Consider the following 15,335-nt stretch of genomic DNA (forward strand, 5'->3'; position numbering starts at 1 on the left):
ACCACAGACAAGGTTTAGATTTTCTGGATTCTCATGAATGCTTCCATCAATTCTAGCTTATACCACGAAGACTCTGATTAAGGAATCCAAGAGATATGCACTCGGTCTAAGGTAGAACGGAGGTGGTTGTCAGTCACGCGTTCATAGGTGAGAATGATGATGAGTGTCACAGATCATCACATTCATCATGGTGAAAAGCAACGAATATCTTAGAACAAGAATAAACTGAATTGAATAGAAAATAGTAGTAATTGCATTAAAACTTGAGGTACAACAGAGCTCCACACCCTTAATCTATGGTGTGTAGAAACTCCACCATTAAAAATACATAAATGATGGTCTAGGCATGGCCGAATGGCCAGCCCCCATAATATGATGTGAATTCGAAAATAATGGAAAAGGACCAAAGATGTGGTCAAAAAGACCTAATGGTCAAAGACCCATAGTAAAATAGTAAAATGCCCTATTTATACTAGACTAGCTACTAGGGTTTACAGAAGTAAGTAATTGATGCAGAAATCCACTTCCGGGGCCCACTTGGTGTGTGCTTGGGATGAGCTTGAGCTTTACACATGCAGGGGCTTCTTTTGGAGTTGAACGCTAAGTTGTAACGTCTTTTTGGTGTTCAACTCTGGTTCGTGAGGTGTTTCTGGTGTTTGACTCTAGAATGCAGCATGGAACTGGCGTTGAGCGCCGGTTTATGTCGTCTAATCTCGAATAAAGTATGGACTATTATATATTGATGGAAAGTTCTGGATGTCTTCTTTCCAACTCCATTGAGAGTGTGCCATTTGGAGTTCTGTAGCTCTAGAAAATCCATTTCGAGTGCAGGGAGGTCAGAATCCAACAACATCAGCAGTCCTTTGTCAGCCTTCTATTAGAGTTTTGCTTAGGTCCCTCAATTTCAGCCAGAAATTACCTGAAATCACAAAAAAATACACAAACTCATAGTAAAGTCCAGAAATGTGAATTTAGCATAAAAACTAATGAAAACATCCCTAAAAGTAGCTAGATCCTACTAAAAAATACCTAAAAACAGTGCCAAAAAGCGTATAAATTATCCGCTCATCACAACCCCAAACTTAAATTGTTGTTTGTCCCCAAGCAACTGAAAATCAAATAGGATAAAAAGAAGAGAATATACTATGAATCCCAAAATATCAATGAATATTAGTTCTAATTAGATGAGTGGGACTTGTAGCTTTTTGCTTATGAACAGTTTTGGCATCTCACTTTTTCCTTTGATGTTTAGAATGATTGGCATCTCTAGGAACTTAGAATTTCAGATAGTGTTATTAATTCTCTTAGTTAAGTATGTTGATTCTTGAACACAGCTACTTTTATGAGTCTTGGCCGTGGCCCTAAGCACTTTGGTTTCCAGTATTACTACCGGATACATAAATGCGACAAACACATGACTGGGTGAATCTTTTCAGATTGTGACTCAGCTTTGCTAAAGTTCCCAGTTAGAGGTGTCCAAGGTTCTTAAGTACACTCTTTTTGCTTTGGATCACAACTTTAACCACTCAGTCTCAAGCTTTTCACTTGGACCTGCATGCCACAAGCACATGGTTAGGGACAACTTGATATATCCGCTTAGGCCTGGATTTTATTTTCTTGGGCCCTCCTATCCATTGATGCTCAAAGCCTTGGATCCTTTTTACCCTTGCCTTTTGGTTTTAAGGGCTATTGGCTTTTTCTGCTTGCTTTTTCTTTTTCTTTCTATTTTTTTCCACTTTTTTTCGCAAGCTTTTGCTTTTTCACTACTTTTTCTTGCTTCAAGAATCAATTTCATGATTTTTCAGATTATCAATAACATTTCTCTTTGTTCATCATTCTTTCAAGAGCCAACAATTTTAACATTCATAAACAATAAGATAAAAAATATGCACTGTTCAAGCATTCATTCAGAAAATAAAAAGTATTGTCACTACATCAATATAATTAAACTACTTTCAAGGATAAATTCGAAACTCATGTACTTCTTGTTCTTTTGAATTAGGAACATTTTTTATTTAAGAGAGGTGAAGGATTCATGGAATTATTCATAGCCTTAAGACATAGTTACTACATACTAATGATCATGAAGTAGAGACACAAAACATAAACAACCATATAGCATAAAAAACGAAAAAAATAGAGAAATAAGAACAAGGAATGAGTCCACCTTAGTGATGGTGGCGCTTTCTTCTTGAAGAATCAATGATGTCCTTGAGCTCTTTTATGTCTCTTCCTTGCCTTTGTTGCTCCTCCCCCATTGCTCTTTGATCTTCTCTAATTTCATGGAGAATGATGGAGTGCTCTTGATGTTCCACCCTTAATTGATCCATATTGTAACTCAAATCTTCTAGAGAAGTGTTGAGTTGTTCCCAATAGTTGTTAGGAGGAAAGTGCATCCCTTGAGGCATCTCCGGGATTTCTTGGTGATGAGTGGGCTCTCTTGTTTGCTCCATCCTGTTCTTAGTGATGAGCTTATCCTCCTTAATGAGGATGTCTCCTTCTATGATAACTCCAGCTGAGTAACATAGATGGCAAATAAGATGAGGAAAAGCTAGCCTTGCCATGGTGAAGGACTTTTCGGCTATTTTGTAGAATTCAAGGGAGATGACTTCATGAACTTCTACTTCCTCTCCATTCATGATGCTATGAATCATGATGGGCCGATCCACAGTAACTTCGGATTGGTTGCTAGTGGGGATGATGGAGCGTTGGATGAACTCCAACCATCCTCTAGCCACAGGCTTGAGGTCCAGTCTTCTTAATTGAACCGGCTTGCCTTTGGAGTCTCTCTTCCATTGAGCTCCTTCCACACATATGTCCATAAGGACTTGGTCCAACCTTTGATCAAAGTTGACCCGTCTAGTGTAGGGGCGTGCATCTCCTTGCATCATGGGCAAGTTGAACGCCAACCTCACATTTTCCAGACTAAAATCTAAGTATTTCCCCCGAACCATTGTAAGTTAATTCTTTGGATTCGGGTTCACACTTTGATCATGGTACCTAGTGATCCATCCATTGGCATAGAACTCTTGAACCATTAGGATTCCGACTTGTTGAATGGGGTTGGTCAGAACTTCCCAACTTCTTCTTTGGATCTCATGTCGGATCTCCGGATACTCATTTTTCTTGAGTTTGAAAAGGACCTCAGGGATCACCTTCTTCTTGGCCACAACTTCATGGAAGTGGTCTTGATGGGCTTTGGAGATGAATCTCTCCATCTCCATGACTCTGAGGTGGAAGCTTTTATCTTCCCTTTCCCTTTTCTAGAGGTTTCTCCGACCTTAGGTGCCATCAATGGTTATGGAAAAACAAAAAGCTATGCTTTTACCACACCAAACTTAGAATATTGCTCGCCCTCAAGCAAGAGAAGAAAGAAGAAGAAGAAGAAGAAGAAGAAGAAGAAAATATGGAGGAAAGGGATAAGTGTTTGGTTTCAGCCAAGGGGAAGAAGAGAGGGTTGTGGTGTGTGAAAATAAAAGAGGATAGAGGGGTTTATATAGTGAAGGGAGGGGAGTATGTTCGTCTATTTAGGGTGGGTTTGGGTGGGAAAGAAATTTTGAATTTTGAAGGTAGGTGGGGTTTATGGGGAAAAGTGGATGGATGTGAGTGGTGAAGAGGTGATAGGGAAGAGAGATTGAGGTGATTGGTGAAGGGTTTTTGGGAAACAGTGTTATTAGATTATGTGAAGAAGAGAGAAGGTGAGTTGAGGTAGGTAGGGATCCTGTGGGGTCCATAGATCCTGAGATGATCCTGTGGGGTCCACAGATCCTGAGGTGTCAAGGATTTATCATCCCTGCACCAATTAGGCGTGTAAAACACCCTCTGCTTGCAATCCTGGTGTTCAATGCCAGATTGATGCTTGTTTCTGGCGTTGAACACCAGCTCTATGCTTGTTTTGGGCGTTCAACGCCAATCTGGAGTATGTTTCTGGCGTTAAACGCCAGTTCCATGCTTGTTTCTGGCATTTAATGCCAGCTTTCCTCAGGGTGCAATCCTGGCATTTGAACGCCAGGATGCTGCTTGCTTCTGGCATTCAATGCCAGATCCATGCTCTGCTCTGGCGTTGAACGCCAGCCAGATGCTCCTTCCTGGCGTTTAAACACCAGTAAGCCCCTCTTCCAGGGTGTGCTGTTTCTTCTACTATTTTTTTATTCTGTTTTTTAATTTTAGTAATTGTTTTGTGACTCCACATGATCATGAACCTAATAAAACATAAAAGAACAATAAAAATATAGATAAATAAAAATTGGGTTGCCTCCTAATAAGCACTTCTTTAATGTCAATAGCTTGACAGTGGGCTCTCATGGAACCTCACAAATTCTCAGAGCATTATTGGGATCTCCCAACACCAAACTTAGAATTTGATTGTGGGGGCTCTATTTGACTCTGTATTGAGAGAAGCTTTTCATGCTTCCTCTCCATGGTTGCAGAGAAAGATCCTTGAGCTTTAAACACCAGGTAGTCCCCATTCAATTAAAGGACTAGCTCTCCTCTGTCAACATCAATCACAGCTCCTACTGTGGCTAGGAAGGGTCTTCCAAGGATGATGCATTTATCCTCCTCCTTCCTAGCGTTTAAGATTATGAAATCAGCAGGGATGTAAAGGCTTTTAACCTTCACTAACACGTCCTCTACCAATCCATAAGCTTGTCTTATTGACTTGTCTGCCGTCTCAAATGAGAATGTGGCAGCCTGTACCTCAAAGATCCCTAGTTTCTCCATTACAGAGAGTGGCATAAGATTTATGCCTGACCCCAGGTCACATAGAGCCTTCTCAAAGGTCATGGTGCCTATGGTACAGGGTATTAAGAATTTGCCAGGATCTTGTTTCTTTTGAGCTAGAGTTTGCTGAACCCATGTATCTAGTTCACTAATGAGCAAGGGAGGTGCATCTTTCCTAGTCTCATTACCAAACAACTTGGCATTCAGTTTCATGATAGCTCCTAGATATTGAGCAACTTACTCTCCAATTACATCTTCATCCTCTTCAGAGGAAGAATATTTTTCAAAGCTCATGAATGGCAGAAGGAGGTTTAAAGGGATCTCTATGGTCTCTATATGAGCCTCAGATTCCTTTAGGTCCTCAATAGGAGACTCCTTCTTGTCTGGGAGACGTCCCATGAGGTCTTCCTTATTGGGATTCACGTCCTCCCCTTCCTCTCTAGGTTCGGCCATTTTGATTATGTCAATGGCCTTGCACTCTCTTTTTGGATTCTTTTCTGTATTGCTTGGGAGAGTACTAGGAGGGGTTTCAGTAATTTTCTTACTCAGCTGGCCCACTTGTGCCTCCAAATTTCTGATGGATGACCTTGTTTCACTCATGAAACTTAAATTGGCCTTAGACAGATCAGAGACTATGTTTGCTAAGCTAGAGGAGCTCTGCTCAGAATGCTCTGTCTGTTGCTAAGAAGATGATGGAAAAGGCTTGTTATTACTAAGCCTATTTCTTCCACCATTATTAAAGCCTTGTTGGGGCTTTTTTTTATCCTTCCATGAGAAGTTTGGATGATTTCTCCATGAAGAATTATAGGTATTCCCATAGGGTTCACCCATGTAATTCACCTCTGCCATTGCAGAGTTCTCAGGTTCATAAGCTTCTTCTTCAGAAGATGCCTCTTTAGTACTATTGGATGCATTTTGCCATCCATTCAGACTATGAGAAATCATGTTAACTTGCTGAGTCAACATTTTGTTCTGAGCCAATATGGCATTCAGAGCATCAATTTCAAGAACTCCCTTCCTCTGAGGCGTCCCATTACTCACAGAATTCCTCTTAGAAGTGTACATGAATTGGTTATTTCGAACCATGTCAATGAGTTCTTGAGCTTCTGCAAGAATTTTCTTTAAGTGAATGGATCCACCTGCAGAATGGTCCAATGACATCTTAGAGAACTCAGATAGACCATAATAGAATTTATCCAAAATGGTCCACTTTGAAAGCATGTTAGAAGGACACCTTTTGGTCATCTGTTTGTATCTTTCCCAAGCTTCATAGAGGGATTCACCATCTTTTTGTTTGAAGGTCTGAACATCCACTCTAAGCTTGCTCAGCTTTTGAGGAGGAAAGAACTTAGCCAAGAAGGCCGTGACCAGCTTATCCTAAGAGTCCAGACTATCCTTAGGTTGTGAGTCCAACCATGTTCTAGCTTTGTCTCTTACAGCAAAAGGGAAAAGCATGAGCCTGTAGACTTCAGGATCTACTCCATTAGTCTTAACAGTCTCACAGATCCGCAAGAATTCAGTTAAAAACTGATAGGGATCTTCTGATGGAAGTCCATGGAACTTGTAGTTCTGTTGCATTAGAGTAACTAGTTGAGGTTTCAGCTCAAAATTGTTTGCTCCAACGGCAGGGATTGAGATGCTTCTACCATCAAATTTGGAAGTAGGTGTAGCATAGTCACCAATCATCCTCATTGCATTATTATTTTTTACTGCCGTCTCCTCTTCCTTTTTGGAAAATTCTATAAGGTTGTCTCTGGATTATTATAATTTAGCTTCTCTTAGTTTCCTTTTCAGAGTCCTTTCAGGTTCAGGATCTGCTTCAACAAGAATATTCTTGTTCTTTCTCCTGGTCATATGAAAAAGAAGGGAACAGAAAATAATAATAGGGATCCTCTTTACCACAGTAAAAAGATTCCTTTATGTTAGTAGAAGAAGAAAAGAATAGAAGAAGGAAAAGAGAAAATTCGAACTCAGAAAGGAAGAGTGGGTTTGAATTTTAAGATGAAGAGAAGTGTTAGTAAATGAATGAATAAATAGAAAGAGATGAGAGAGAGGGGTTTTCAAAAATTAACTTAAAATAAAAGAAAAATATTTTTGTTTTTATTTTAAATTAAAGTTAAAATTTGAAAACTAAGATAAGGAATAAAATCAAAATTAGAATTTGAAATAATTAGTTAATTAAAAGAATTTTGAAAAAGACGGAGATGATTTTCGAAAATTAGAGAGAGAAAAGTAGTTAGGTGGTTTTGAAAAAGATAAGAAACAAACAAAAAGTCAATTAGTTAGTTGAAAAAGATTTGAAAATCAATTTTGAAAAGATAAGAAGTTTAGAAAAGATATTTTGAACTCAAAATTTTGAAAAAGATATGATTTGAAAAGGATATGTTTGATAAGATATGATTGAAAAGATATGATTGAAAAAGATGTTATTCTTAAAATTAAAATTGATTACTTGACTTACAAGAAACTAAAAGATATGATTCTAGAATTTAAAGATTGAACCTTTCTTAACAAGAAAGTAACAAACTTCAAATTTTTGAATCAATCATATTAATTGTTAGTAAAGTTTTTGAAATTTTGAAATAAAGATAAGAAAAAGATTTTGAAAATTAATTTTAAAAGTTTTCAAAAATAATAAAAAAATAAAAAAGATTTTGAAAAGATAAGATTTTTAAATTTGAAAATTTGACTTGACTTATAAGAAATAGCTAAGTTTTAAAAATTTTTGACTAAGTCAACTCAAATTTTCAAAACTTTTGAGCAAAATAAGGAAAAGATAATTTTTTATTTTTGAATTTTTTTATGAGAGAGAAAAACATAAAAATGACCCAAAACATGAAAATTTTGGATCAAAACACATGATGCATGCAAGAACACTATGAATGTTAAGATGAACACCAGGAACACTTTGAAGATCAAGATGAACATCAAGACTTATTTTTGAAAAAGTTTCAAGAAAATAAAACATGCAAGACACCAAACTTAGACATTTTTCATGCTTAGACATTATGAATGCAAAAATTCATATGAAAAAACAACAAAAAACACAAAACAAGAAAATTTAAAGATCAAACAAGAAGACTTGTCAAGAACAACTTGAAGATCATGAAGAACACCATGCATGAGTTTTTCCAAAAAAATGCATAAATTTTAAAAACATGCAATTGACACCAAACTAAAAAATTGACACTAGACTTAAACAAGAAACACAAAATATTTTTGATTTTTATGATTTTCTACTTTTTTTATTTTTCGAAAATAATTTTTAGAAAAAACGAAAAAGAAAATTTTTTTGAAAAATTTTTGAAAAGAAAATTACCTAATCTGAGCAACAAGATGAACTGTTAGTTGTCCAAACTCGAACAATCCCCGGAAAGGGCGCCAAAAACTTGATCGGCAAAATTGTGATTTACTCTTTTCATAACTTGAACAATTCTTAGCAATGGCTCCAGAAACTTGGTGCACACTACTATGGTTCACTCACATTCTTCACAACTTCGCACAACTAACCAACAAGTGCACTGAATCGTCCAAGTAATAAACCTTATGTGAGTAAGGGTCGATCCCACGGAGATTGTTGGTATGAAGCAAGCTATGGTCATCTTGTAAATCTCAGTTAGGCGGATAATAAATGGTTATGGAGTTTTCGAAAATTTATAATCAATAAAGCATAAAATAAATGAAAGAGATACTTATGTAAATCCTTGGTGGAAATTTCAAATAAGTGCATGGAGATCCTTTGTCCCTTCTGAATCTCTGCTTTCCTACTGCTTTCATCCAATCCTTCTTACTCCTTTCCATGGCAAGTTGTATGTAGGGCATCACCGTTGTCGATGGCTACTTCCCATCCTCTCAGTGAAAATGGTCCAAATGCTCTTGTCACAGCACAGCTAATCATCTGTCGGTTCTCGATCATGTCGGAATAGAATCCATTGATTCTTTTGCGTCTGTCACTATGCCCAACAATCGCGAGTTTGAAGCTCGTTACATTCATTCAATCCCTGAATCCTACTCGAAATACCACAGACAAGGTTTAGACTTTCCGAATTCTCAAGAATGGCTGCCAATAATTCTAGCTTATACCACGAAGATTCTGGTTAAGGAATCCAAGAGATATTCACTCTAGCTTTCACTTGTAGAATGGAAGTGGTTGTCAGACACGCGTTCATAGGGACGGATGATGATGAATGTCACGGATCATCACATCCATCAGGTTGAAGTGCAAGTAATATTTTAGAATAAGAATAAGCTTGAATTGAATAAAAGATAGTAGTAATTGCATTAAAACTTGAGGTACAGCAGAGCACCACAGCTTAATCCATGGTATGTAGAAACTCCACCGTTGAAAATACATAAGTGATGGTCCAGGCATGGCCGAATGGCCAGCCCCCAATTGTGATCAAAGATGTAAAATCTCAGATGTAAATACAATAGTAAAAAGTTCTATTTATACTAGACTAGCTACTAGTGTTTACAGAAATAAGTCTAAGTGCAAAAATCCACTTCTGGGGCCCACTTTGGTGTGTGCTTGGGCTGAGCTTGAGCTTTACACGTTCAGAGGCTTCTCTTGGAGTTAAATGCCAATGCAAGTTTTAACGTGTTTTTGGCATTTAACTCTGGTTTGTGACGTGTTTCTAGCGTTTGACTCCAGAATGCAGCATGGAATTGGCGTTGAACACCAGTTTGCGTCATCTAAACTCGAATAAAGTATGGCCTATTATATATTGCTGGAAAGCTCTGGATGTCTAATTTTGAGCGCCGTTAAAAGCGCGCCATTTGGAGTTTTGTAGCTCCAGAAAATTCATTTCGAGTGCAGAGAGGTCAGAATCAAACAGCATCAGTAGTCCTTTGTCAGCCTGAATCAGATTTTTGCTCAGGTCCCTCAATTTCAGCCAGAAAATACTTGAAATCACAGAAAAACACACAAAATCATATTAAAGTCGAGAAATGTGAATTTTGCATAAAAACTAATGAAAACATCCATAAAAGTAGCCAGATCCTACTAAAAATTACCTAAAAAAAATGCCAAAAAGCGTATAAATTATCCGGTCATCACAACACCAAACTTAAATTGTTGCTTGTCCCCAAGCAACTGAAAATCAAATAGGATAAAAAGAAGAGAATATACTATAAATCCCAAAACATCAATGAGTATTAGTTCTAACTAGATGAGCGGGACTTGTAGCTTTTTGCTTCTGAACAGTTTTGGCATCTCACTTTATCCTATGAAGTTTAGAATGATTGGCATCCATAGGAACTCAGAGTTTAGATAGTGTTATTGATTCTCCTAGTTAAGTATGCTGATTCTTGAACACAGCTACTTTTATAAGTCTTGGCCGTGGCCCTAAGCACTTTGTTTTCCAATATTACAACCGGATACATAAATGCCACAGACACATGATTGGATGAACCTTTTCAGATTGTGACTCAGCTTTGCTAAAGTCCCCAGTTAGAGGTGTTCAGAGCTCTTAAGAACACTCTTTTTGCTTTGGATCATGACTTTAACCACTCAGTCTCAAGCTTTTCACTTGGACCTGCATGCCACAAGCACATGGTTAGGGACAGCTTGATTGAGCCGCTTAGGCCTGGATTTTATTTCCTTGGGCCCTCCTATCCATTGATGCACAAAGCCTTGGATCCTTTTTACCCTTGCCTTTTGATTTTAAGGGCTATTGGCTTTTTCTGCTTGCTTTTTCTTTTTCTTTTATATTTTTTTCGCCACTTTTCTTTTTTTTTTCGCAAGCTTTTGTTATTCACTACTTTTTCTTGCTTCAAGAATCAATTTTATGATTTTTCAGATTATCAATAACATTTCTCTTGTTCATCATTCTTTCAAGAGCCAACAATTTTAACATTCATAAACAACAATATAAAAAATATGCACTGTTCAAGCATTCATTCAGAAAACAAAAAGCATTGTCACCACATCAATATAATTAAATTAATTTCAAGGATGAATTCAAAACTCATGTACTTCTTGTTCTTTTATATTAAAAATATTTTTCATTTAAGAAAGGTGAAGGATTCTTGGAATTATTCATAGCCTTAAGACATAGACACTAATGATCATGAAGTAAAGGCACAAACATAGACAAACATATAGCATAAAAATTGAAAAACAGAGAAATAAGAACAAGGAATGAGTCCACCATAGTGATGGTGGCATCTTCTTCTTGAAGGACCAATGATGTCCTTGAGCTCTTCTATGTCTCTTCCTTGCCTTTGTTGCTCCTCCCTCATTGCTCTTTGATCTTCTTTAATCTCATGGAGAATGATGGAATGCTCTTGGTGTTCCACCCTTAATTGGTTTATATCATGACTCAATCCTTCTAGAGAAGTGTTGAGTTGTTCCCAATAGTTGTTTGGAGGAAAGTGCATCCCTTGAGGCATCTCAGGGATTTCTTGATGATGAGCTTCCTCAAACGTCTCTTGAGATCCATGGACGGACTCTCTTGTTTGCTCCATCCTCTTCTTAGTGATTGGCTTGTTCTCTTCAATGAAGGTGTCTCCATCTATGATAACTCCAGCTGAGTAGCATAGATGGCAAATGAGATGAGGAAAAGCTAGCCTTGCCAAGGTAGAGGGCTTTTCGGCTATTTTGTAGAATTTAAGAGAGATGACTTCATGAACTTCTACTTCCTCTCCAATCATGATGCTATGGATCATGATGGCCCGATCCACAGAAACTTCAGATCGGTTGCTAGTAGGGATGATGGAGCGTTGGATGAAATCCAACCATCCTCTAACCACAGGCTTAAGGTCAAGTCTTCTTAATTAAACTGGCTTGCCTTTTGAGTCTCTTTCCCATTGAACTCTTTCCACACATATGTCCATAAGGACTTGGTCCAACCTTTGATCAAAGTTGACCCTTCTAGTGTAGGGGAGTGTGTGTTCTTGCATTATAGGCAAATTGAACGCCAACCTTATATTTTCCGGACTGAAATCTAAGTATTTCCCCCGAACCATTGTAAGATAATTATTTGGATTCGGGTTCATACTTTGATCATGATTCCTAATGATCCATGCATTGGCATAGAACTCTTAAACCATTAAGATTCCAACTTGTTGAATGGGGTTGGTCAGAACTTCCCAACCTCTTCTTTGGATCTCATGTCGGATCTCCAGATACTCATTTTTCTTGAGCATGAAAGGGACCTCAGGGATCACCTTCTTCTTGGCCACAACTTCATGGAAGTGGTCTTGATGGACCTTTGAGATGAATCTTGACGAGCGGATAATTTATACGCTTTTTGGCATTGTTTTTAGGTAATTTCTAGTAGGATCTAGCTACTTTTAGGGATGTTTTCATTAGTTTTTATGCAAAATTCAAATTTATGGACTTTACTATGAGTTTGTGTGTTTTTCTATAATTTCAGGTATTTTTTGGCTAAAATTGAGGGACCTGAGCAAAACTCTGATAGAAGGCTGACAAAGGACTGCTGATGCTGTTGGATTCTGACCTCCCTGCACTCGAAATAGATTTTCTAGAGCTACAGAACTTCAAATGGCGTGCTCTTAACAGCGTTGAAAATTAGACATCCATAGCTTTCTAGAAATATATAATAGTCCATACTTTATTCGAGCTTAGATGACGCAAACTGGCATTCAACGCCAGTTCCATGCTGCATTCTAGAGCCAAACGCCAGAAACACGTCATACACCAGAGTTAAACGCCAAAAACACGTTACAACTTGGCGTTTAACTCCAAGAGAAGCCACTGCACGTGTAAAGCTCAAGCTCAGCCCAAGCACACACCAAGTAGGCCCCGAAAGTGGATTTATGCATTAATTACTTATTTCTGTAAACCTTAGTAGCTAGTCTAATATAAATAGGAGATTTTAATATTCTATTAGACATCTTGATTTTCGTCTTTTATCTTAGCATCCATCTTTGGACGTTTAGTTCTTAGACTTTGGGGGCTGGCCATTCGGCCATGCCTGAACCTTGATCACTTATGTATTTTCAACGGTGGAGTTTCTACACACCATAGATTAAGGTGTGGAGCTCTGCTGTACCTCGAGTTTTAATGCAAAGTACTATAGTTTTCTATTCAATTCGGCTTATTCTTATTCTAAGATATTCGTTGCACTTCAACATGATGAATGTGATGATCCGTGACACTCATCATCATTCTCACCTATGAATGAGTGATTGACAACCACTTTCGTTCTACCTTAGAACGAGCGAGTATCTCTTGGATTCCCTAACCAGAATCTTCGTGGTATAAGCTAGAACCCTTTGGCGGCCACTCTTGAGGATCCAGAAAGTCTAAACCTTGTCTGTGGTATTCCGTGTAGGATTCAGGGATTGAATGGCTGTGACGAGCTTCAAACTCGTGATTGTTGGGCGTGATGACAAACGTAAAAGAATCAATGGATTCTATTTTGACATGATCGAGAACCGACAGATGATTAGTCGTGCTATGACAGAGCATTTGGACCATTTTCACTAAGAGGATGGGGTGTAGCCATTGACAATGGTGATGCCCTACATACAGCTTGCCATGGAAAAGAGTAAGAGGGATTGGATGAAAGCAGCAGGAAAGTAGAGATTCAAAAGGAACACAGCATCTTCATACACTTATCTGAAATTCCCACCAATGATTTACATAAGTACTTCTATCTTTATTTTCTGTTTATTTATTATTATTTTCAAAAAACATTATAACCATATAAATCCGCCTAACTGAGATTTACAAGGTGACCATAGCTTGCTTCATACCAACAATCTCCGTGGGATCGACCCTTACTCACGTAAGAGTTATTACTTGGACGACCCAGTGCACTTGCTGGTTAGTTGTGCGGAGTTGTGACAAAGTGTGATTCACGTTTGAGAGCACCAAATCATTGGAGCCATTGTTGATGATCACAATTTCGTACACCAAGTTTTTTACGCCGTTGCCGGGGATTGTTCGAGTTTGGACAACTGACGGTTCATCTTGTTGCTCAGATTAGGTAATTTTCTTTTCAAAATGTTTTCAAAAATCTTTCAAAAATTTTTTTCTTTGTTTTCGTTTTTTCTAAAAAATTATTTTTGAAAAATCCAAAAAAAATATAAAATCATAAAAACAAAAAAAAATATTGTGTTTCTTGTTTGAGTCTAGTGTCAATTGCATGTTTTAAAAACTTTTGCATATTTTTTCAAAAACTCATGCATGGTGTTCTTCATGATCTTCAAGTTGTTCTTGGTAAGTCTTCTTGTTTGATCTTCATATTTTCTTGTTTTGTGTTTTTTGTTGTTTTTCATATGCATTTTTGCATTCATAGTGTCTAAGCATTGAAGATTTCTAAGTTTGGTGTCTTGCATGTTTTTCTTTTCTTGAAAATTTCTCAAAAATAAGTTCTTGATGTTCATCTTGACATTCAAAGTGTTCTTGGTGTTCATCTTGACATTCATAGTGTTCTTTCATGCATTATGTGTTTTGATCTTGCATTTTCATGTTTTGGGTCATATTTGTGTTTTTCTCTCTCCTCATTAAAAATTCAAAAATCAAAAAAATATCTTTTCCTTATTTTGCTCATAATTTTCGAAAATTTGAGTTGACTTAGTAAAAAATTTTTAAAACTTAGCTATTTCTTATAAGTCAAGTCAAATTTTCAAATTTAAAAATCTTATCTTTTAAAAATCTTTTTCAAAAATCAAATCTTTTTTCATTTTTCTTTTATGATTTTCGAAAATTTGAAAATTTATTTTCAAAATCTTTTTCTTATCTTTATTTCAAAATTTTGAAAACTTTACTAACAATTAATGTGATTGATTCAAAAATTTGAAGTTTGTTACTTTCTTGTTAAGAAAGGTTCAATCTTTAAATTTTGGAGTCATATCTTTTAGTTTCTTGTTAGTCAAGTAATCAATTTTAAATTTTAAAAATTAAATCTTTTTCAAAATATCATTTTCAATCATATCTTTTAAAAATATCTTTTTTCAAATCATATCTTTCTCAAAATCAATTTCAAAATATCTTTTCTAACTTCTTATCTTTTTAAAATTGATTTTTAAATCTTTTTCAACTAACTAATTGACCTTTTATTTGTTTTAAAATTCTTATCTTTTTCAAAACCACTTAACTACTTCCTCCTCTTTAATTTTCGAAAATTCCTCCCTCTTTTTCAAAACTTTCTCAATTAACTAATTGTTTCAAATTTTAATTTTAATTTTAATTCTTCTCTTAATTTTCGAAAATCACTAACCCTTTTGAAAATTAATTTTCGAAATTCTCTCCCTCTTATCTTCTTCTATTTATTTATTTATTTACTAACACTTCTCTTCATCTCAAGAATTCGAACCCATCTTCCCCCTTGTGTTTGGATTCTTAACTCTTTTCCTTCTTATATTCCTTTCTTCTTCTACTAACATAAAAGAATCTCTATACTGTGACATAGAGAATTCCTCTTCCTTTTCTGTTCTCCTCTTTTTCATATGAACAGAAACAAGAAAAAAGGCATTCTTGTTGAAGCTGATCCTGAACCTGAAAGGACTCTGAAGAGGAAACTGAGAGAAGCTTAAATACAACAATCCAGAGACAACCTTACTGAAATTTTCGAACAAGAAAAAGGATATGGCAGCCGAACCCAACAACAATAATGTAAGGAGGATGCTTGGTGACTATACTA

General features: G+C 36.6%; 1 non-coding gene across 1 annotated transcript; it reads left to right on the forward strand.

Moving 5' to 3' along the window:
- Positions 1–5,937: 5,937 nt before the first annotated feature.
- Positions 5,938–6,045, forward strand: LOC127748094 (small nucleolar RNA R71). The gene has a single exon (XR_008010037.1). It is a non-coding gene; the product is annotated as a small nucleolar RNA R71 (small nucleolar RNA).
- Positions 6,046–15,335: the final 9,290 nt, after the last annotated feature.

Source organism: Arachis duranensis, chromosome 5, assembly GCF_000817695.3.
Source record: "Arachis duranensis cultivar V14167 chromosome 5, aradu.V14167.gnm2.J7QH, whole genome shotgun sequence".
Lineage (NCBI taxonomy): Eukaryota > Viridiplantae > Streptophyta > Magnoliopsida > Fabales > Fabaceae > Arachis > Arachis duranensis.